Below are 7,977 nucleotides of genomic sequence, written 5' to 3'. Positions count from 1 at the left end.
CTGCCATGCAGCCAGTTCATCATCATCACAGATGACGGCTCCTTCGTCATCAACATCACAATCCCCGACCCTTTCTTCAAAGGCCGGGTTCTGAGATAGATTAACCATAGGGTTTACATCAAACCTGAGGGGTACAGAAGAATGAACATGACCTGAAATAGCGCGACCACCTTTCGGATGCCAAACAGCCTCTGCGAAGGAAAGAGGTTGACCAAGGGGAACCGGACCAGGTTGAACCTGAGGAGAACTTTCTTGATGCTTCCCCTGAACATCTTCAGCTTCACGCAGACCCCCAAGGTCTTTCTGATGACGAAGCAGAGGAGAGGAAAGATGGCCAGACTGTAGCACTCCATGCGGCCTCGTTGGAGCTTGATGCCGAACCAAAGATGAGGGGCCAGCACCATCTCTGATGGGATGGGGAGCAGGGCTAGAGCCAAAAAGGACGATGTCTTGGAGTGACATCTTTGGGCAGAGCTCACCCCTCACGGGGGGAGGGCCTTACTAGGCGGTGAGACCCGACTGGCGGAGCAAGAAGGGGAGATCAGGCGGAGACGCGGGGGGGGGGGGGGGGGGGGGGGGGGGGGGGGGGCGGTGCATGAAGAAAGATAATCTTGCATGAGCGACACCTGGGCATGCAAAGTCCCAGTCGTGGCGCTCCCTCTATTGCTTGCCCGCCTACTTCTTGTCGACCTGCGCCCAGTTTTGCTTACCGTGTCATGCTATTGGTGCTTCTAAGTTGCGAGCCTGTCCTCCCCTCGGTGTGTAACCAGCCTGATACATGGCTGGAACTGAGCGTAACTGTGCCAGATCTGATGTGAGAAGATAGGCTGCAACTAGGCCACTTTAAGATGATGGTGTCTGGCTGCCATTCTTTGGACTCTGGAATCTGGACATTGTGACCAGTTTTGAAAGGGATCGTTCCTCAAAATGTATCTTTAGAGGCTGACATGGATGGGCATCTCAAGCTTTTAGGCATTTTTCCATGTGATGAGTTTGGCAATTTCCTCAGATTCATCAAGGCATATTTAAGCTTTTAGCCTTATCCTATCTTCTACAAGTAGGCAACTGTGCAACACATGCCTGAACTCCAGTTTATTATTGCATGAGAATCCAATTGATCACTAGCAAAAATACGTTAATTTATGTGTGCTTTAGTGAATATCAAGAAGTGTTAGATATGCTCAATGTCCCATCCTCGTGATATACGACCAACGGCCCATGGTGCTCAAAGTTGTAAGGCTCCCATTATGAAGAGAAGCCATGTGTGAACCCGGACATTGGATGGGTCTTGACCAGTCAGAAAGTCCTATCCCCTTTTGGCTGCGCTTTGACCCTCCTCTAGTCCATAGATTGGAGGTACTGATTGGGGCCACCTAGTTGGTTGGCTGAATAGGTGTGGCAGCTTGACTCCCTACCTAGGGAGTAGTAGATACGGGGCCTCTTTCCTCTAGTCCTCTTTCTTGCTATCCTCCAGCAGTTGTGCGATTTCCTCCTCTAGCACTGGGCCTTTATTTCCATCCACCTTTTTTGCAGTACAGGCATCGCCTTTTTCTGCTGCTGCTGCTGCTAGTGTGGTGTTGTTCAACATGTTTTCTCTCTTGCAGTTGGGAGCTGTATTTCATCCCTTGCTCCCTGATTTGGGGCTGGTGTATATGCAACAATTGCTTGTTGTGGCATTTCTTTTGTATCTCTCCCCTTCGGTTGTGCATTCTTGTTTGCTATCTTCCCTTGTGCGTCTTTTCAGAAGATTTTGAAAATAGACCACAAGGTGAGTTTGAACCACCTTTCTCAGTTGTTCAAATCTTGTTCTTGCATCTCTAGGCTAAAAACCATCATTTTTGGCCTGTCACAAAAGTCGACACAAAAGATTACTTTTTCACCCACGAAGAGGTTGAACTCTTATTACCAACAAATAAAAAATGCAGTCCATAGAGAGAGCTGAATTTCTCTCGTAAGGACATTTAAAGTAAAGAATGTCCTCTTATACATTTCAACCCTACAAATAGACATAAATAATTCAAAAACAAAATCACCGAACATGGTAGATGATCGCAATCAAGCTAAGGGATAAGGAGCTATGAGTTGAGAACTCACATACATAGTCCCCCTTTCTCATTTCTTTAGAGAGGAGGTCGTGGATTGTCCACTCAATGAGATCAATTCCTCTTTAGCAAACCTTGAGCCGCCAGCAATAGCGATTGCCTTGGTGTGGGTAGTAATCTGTTGATTCATTGTTCAATTGTTCCTTTCCTCTCTATGCTCATTATAGGGATGCATCTATAGTTCAATTCTAGATCCCAAGAGAGTGGTACATATTTTGCAATTCTAATTTCGGTAGAGGCATTTGTATTTTAGCCTTCTCTTACAACAGTCATGCATGCAGACAATGTCAAGATTCCATGTGAGCACTTACCATTCAATTTAGTGGACTAGTCCCAATGATATCATCATCGTCCTAGCAATTCATGGAGTGAATCACTTACAGTTCTATTTAGATGGTTCTTCCACAATCAGCAGGGTGCATGCTGGCAATCGATAGTCAATGTTGTCCCTTTAGCCTCCTTTTGAGGTTGAGTGCCTCCACATCAGCTTTTTATCATGTCCTCACAATAGGTCCACAAGACATCATGGCATTAGGTATCCATGAAGCCTATCAGAGTGCCATGCCACCCACAAGAGCTTTCATCTTGTTAAAGAGTTTGCACTACTGTCATGGGATTTTTGGACACATCAGATTGGCTTCTAGTATTCAGCATAGGTTCTCAAGAATATTTATTGTGCCATAGATTTATGGACTCTTAGTACTAGTGTCTTCTAATAGGTCCACAAGAGATGATGCCTAATACGTGTCCATGAAGGTTGTCAGAGTGCCATGCCACCCACAAGGGCTTTCATTATTTAAGAGTTTGCACTACTGTCGTGGGATTTTTGGACACATCCGCTTGGCTTCTAGTATTCATGCATAGGTTCTCGAGAATATTTATTATGCCATAGTGTTATTCCATCATGGCATTGTTCCATAGATTTATGGACTCTTAGTACAAGTGTCTCCTAATGGCTCATTCACCTCTCCTAGTGCCCCTCTCAACCCATCTTATCCTATGCACTTGGACATAATGATTCACATGAACCTTAGATTACTATCAGAAACCTTAAACAACAATTCTCCCCATTTTTTATTTGCTCACGCCAATATTCAAATCCGCATTAGGGGTTACTGCACTTTTGGTCTACGCACAACCCTTTATTATAGGATTTCCTCACATTCCAAATACTTATGGGACAATACCTAGGTAGCTGTCACAATACGCTCATATCCTACGTCTCTCACCCCATAATACTAAATGCAATGCATGGTAGTAGTCACATGCTACAATCATGCCCCATTCTGGCCATGAATTCTGCACATCCTCAAACCTTAGATTAACACCACATTCCACCTTCCTATGTTCTGCTCTAGAATTAATACCGAATTTAAAATGCCGAGGGTGCCTATTTTCAAATCGTTTTTTTCTCAATTCTTTAGAAGTTGTCATGTTTCGAGCGGTTTCTGATCATGACGGGTTCCCGAGTCAGCTCAACCCGCTCAATTTCTACCACCAACAGAAAAGGTAACAAAAGGAGGGAATGTCATGTGCACCTTGTGTGAGGTATACAGTGACATACTAGCTACTTAACTCGTCCTTCCTCAGTGGTTCACACGCCCTAACAGCTATTCTGAATCATATTTAATAGATAGTACCCACTTCAAACATGATACACAACAATTGAATGGGTTTGCCTTAGTTCCATGGCATTACGCTCCGCTCCAATTTTTGTGTCCCTGACACTTTGATGGCAATTTTCTCGTTTGACAAAATAAGATTTCTAATTTTAATATTTTTATATAGTTGTCCTTGCTAAAGGAAGCAATAGCATTTCTTGTGATATTGGAATCATACTCTTGAAACCAATGCAGAAAGGATTTGCAGGGATGCAACTAGCTTAGCAACTCCCTATCTCTATTGATTTTCCCTATTCTATAGGCTAAAAGTTAAAAAATTATTAGTATCTTGTGTGAGTCTTGGGCTGGTTACAATCTATTTCAGTGATTGGAGGCTTGTATGCAACAAGATTCATGCTTACCTTATATATAACTCACCTAGTGAGCCCCAGTTCCTCTTCAAGATGATTCTGAAGCACAATTTCTGTTGGTCTAGCCCCAAAAGATCCATAGTTGTAATCACAATTCTAGATATTGGTATACTGAACCGCTATATGAGTGATATGAAATGTGTTGTGTTACAAAGTTTGGGCCAACATCTCTCATTACATCCATGGAGTTTAGTTTTATTTCACTTACTCATTTATTAGAGTACAATCTTCTTTCTATATATTGAGGAGGAGTTTGCTAGATGGCACTCAAATGAGCTACCACGTGGTGAGGAAGGAAGAGTTTGGGAGGAGATCTCTACTACATTCTTCACACATGAGAGACTTGGCTGAAGAAACTCCTTGCGCTCAATTTTCAAGCATGTGACTTAATAACCCTCTCCCTTAGAGCCTCCACCGTTCCCATTTCCACTTTCCTTCTTTTCCATTGCTACCCACCTCCCTTGGGAGCCTACGCCGCATGGTGCCTTTCTCAGCAAACTTGAGCGCTCTGACCAACTAGCTCGGCTCCAAAGTCCAAACGTGACATGCAAACTTATGCCCTCTACTATCATCAAAGCACCATTCTCAAATCACCTAATGAGAATGCAGTTAATTTGAGACTCACCACAGAGATCGCATGCACTCCATGCTAGGTTCCATCTCCCATAAGCATCTTAATCAACAAATAGCCAAACAATACCATCTCCTACAACAGACTTGACTGCAAAAGTTCACAATTTACATTCTTGGCATTTTGAAAGCTCAACAATAGAGATGGAAGCAAAAAATAGCATTTCGTTGTCATGCAAAGTGGGAAGGGAGCAAGGACTCTGCAAGGGAGAAATGGGTACGAGGGGCATGGGCCGGGCTAATCAAATAGGTGCTACGGCTACCTCCTTGGCACTCAAGATGGTGGATCATGGAGGAGCTCATGGTGCCAGCAATGACAACAGAGGAAGGAGACCTCCTTCTTGCTCTATAGTTTTGACCTCCTCTTTGCCAACAAGGAGGACCTCGAGTACCTCCTCTGTCTTCGAAGGTTATTCTTTCTCATCCTTTCACGAGTACAAACGTAGTATAATCAACAATCTATAATTAGGAAACAATTACAATGTTGTGATGGATGCAGGGGTTTGGGAATTAGGGAGCAACTAGTAAGGAAGATGAATCAATGGTGCAAGGAGAAAGGAGCAACGTACGTCTACCCAAATAGTAACTAGTAAGGAAGATGAATCAATGGTGCAAGGAGACAGGAGCAAGGTACGTCTACCCAAACAGTCACTAGTAGGGAGCAACTAGTAAGGAAGATGAATCAATGGTGCAAGGAGACAGGAGCAAGGTACGTCTACCCGAACAAGGAAAATGAGGATGAAGCATTAATTTATTTATTCATGAAGGTCTTGGGGTACACTACGAAGGAGCAAGGTACGTCTACCCAAATAAGGAAAATGAGGATGAAGCATTAATTAATTTATTCACGAAGGTCTTGGGGTACACTAAGTTACGATATCGACAGGTGTATGCAAGGAGCAAGAAGGTGAAACTGAAGGTCCAAGAGGTGAAGACGCTAAGCCAAGAGGAGGCCAAGGCCATGTACACTCCCAAAATGAAAAAAAGAGAGAGCTCTTTCCAACAAATATCGAACTATGACATGAGAGGTGGTGTTTCCCACAAGGAAGGTTGCTGAGGGAGATGAAGACAAAAGGAAGGCAAGGAAATTACAAAAATTTTACAAAGGCAAGGGAGGGGAAGACAAAGGCAAGGAAAGAAATTTACAAAAACTATGCAACTCGAACTCTGGATTTGATCCAATTTATTGAAAGAAATTCTGGCTGATCCAATTGATGGTCATGAATGTATTTGGTTGGATGCGGCCAAGGTAAATAAGTTTTGCATTGTAGCTAATGCCTACTATCAATCTGTGTTAAAGTTCATGCTTGCCCCATAAAGAAATTGAAACTTCCACAATGGTGATTTTGCATTGCTACTACTTGACTAGAGAGCATCTCTAGAGTCTAGATTTGTTAGAAAAAATGCTATGAGATTCTACAATCGGTTTGCTTAAATGTCAGGCATATTGGCTAACTAGTCACAATAGACATGGGGGCCCCTTCAATAGGGTACGGATTTCTTTTGTATGTGCAAGCTTCCCTTGGAGGATACATACTGATTTTTGAGTTATCATAGTCTCATGATGTAAAATTTTCCTTTAATATGACATTGGATTGAAAATTCAAAAAAATAAATGCTATGTTTAAACCTACATGGCTATAATCTGGGCTTGAAATTCCATACAACAAATGTAGAATGATTTTTATAGTGCCTTATATACTTTCAATGATCAACATTGTAGGAACACTTTTTAAGAGCATGGCATAGATACCTTTTAATAGGTAACACATGCTTGGACTCTAACTGCTTCCGCAAGTAGGCCATTTGTGCCTCATCATACACCTGGTAAACTGCAGCACGTGTATCCCAAGCATGCTTTATAGTTTTACATGAGCAAAAATGAGGAATAATGTTCCTTTTCATGGAAAGTGCCACCAATGCATGTGCCATATCATGGAAAGTGCCACCAATGCATGTGCTTGTGCATCCCTGCCATATCACCTTTCTTATTCCATTGGGGTAAACATTTAGACTGATTGGCTTAGCAAGGCTTTATAAATGAGGTTTTCAAGTCCATAATGAATCATAAAACATATATCATAGCCTAACATTAGCAAAACTAGTTGGGGGAAGTAAAAAGTTGCATCTTGAGATCTTTTAAAGGGAGCGAGTTTGTAACATTTGACATCCTTGAGCCATAATAGCTTAAAGTAGAGAAATGGTTCACGACAAAGTTTTATGGCATAGTCTCTTGGAATGCACTAATCTTAGGGTATTCCCAATAGAGCATCACGAGGGAACATTGAACTATTTTTGTTTTGAATGCACGTAACAAGAGGGCATCCCTCCTATTTACAACCTGAAAGTGGCAACTTGGGGGTCACAAACAAGAGGAGCTAAGAAAAACATGTTGAGATTTCCATAAAAAGGGATGTTTAGAACAAGATCTTGTTGTTAGCAAACATTAATTGATATGTATGCCAAATGTGGCTCTATTACCAAAGCACAAGAAGTATTTTAGCAAGCCTCAATTTGAGCTACACTTATTGTAGGATATGCCTAGCTTGGAGAAAGTGAAGATGTTTTTTATATTTTTTCACAAAATAATATGAAAATATATCAAGCCAAATTTGGTCATATTGAGCTACACTTATTGTAGGATATGCCTAGCTTGGAGAAAGTGAAGATGTTTTTCATATTTTTTCACAAAATAATATGAAAATATATCAAGCCAAATTTGGTCATATTGACTAGTGTGTTGAATGCATACAATCAAACATGTCTAGTGGATCTACTTTGAGGCCACAAGCAATATGGCATAATGTCAAGTCTTGAGCATCGATGATGGATTCCCATAACCTTATAACAATGATTAATACACAAACCTACATTTGTTAAGTTTCGTTTTGTCAAGTTGAGTAGATCATGAAGCGATGTTATAGTCTACTGAGAGTAGAAAGCACTCTGTTTACCCATAAAGGCTTCAAGATCATAACTAAGTAATAGTATGCTTGAACATGATGATTGACTAAGATGATACTTACTCCCTAATCATCCTGCAATCCTCTTACTATTAACAACACTTAATACGCCAATCGATGTTTTGTCAAGTTTTGTTTTGTCAAGTAGATCATGAGGTGATGTTTATGGCCTATTGAGAGTAGAAAGCACTCTCTTTACCCATCAAGGCTTCAAGATCATAACTAAGTAATACCATTCTTGAAGATGATG

General features: G+C 41.6%; 1 long non-coding RNA gene across 1 annotated transcript; it reads left to right on the top strand.

Moving 5' to 3' along the window:
- Positions 1–589: 589 nt before the first annotated feature.
- On the top strand, positions 590–6,103 carry LOC147630302 (uncharacterized). The gene is made up of 2 exons (XR_015267629.1): positions 590–5,173; positions 5,264–6,103. It is a non-coding gene; the product is annotated as an uncharacterized LOC147630302 (long non-coding RNA).
- The last annotated feature ends 1,874 nt before the right edge of the window (positions 6,104–7,977 follow it).

This window comes from Cibotium barometz, chromosome 16, assembly GCF_041138505.1.
Source record: "Cibotium barometz isolate CiBa-2024 chromosome 16, ASM4113850v1, whole genome shotgun sequence".
NCBI classification, from domain to species: Eukaryota; Viridiplantae; Streptophyta; class Polypodiopsida; order Cyatheales; family Cibotiaceae; genus Cibotium; species Cibotium barometz.
The sequence above is the reverse complement of the archived record's forward strand: the minus strand, read 5'-3'. Positions and strand labels throughout refer to the sequence as shown.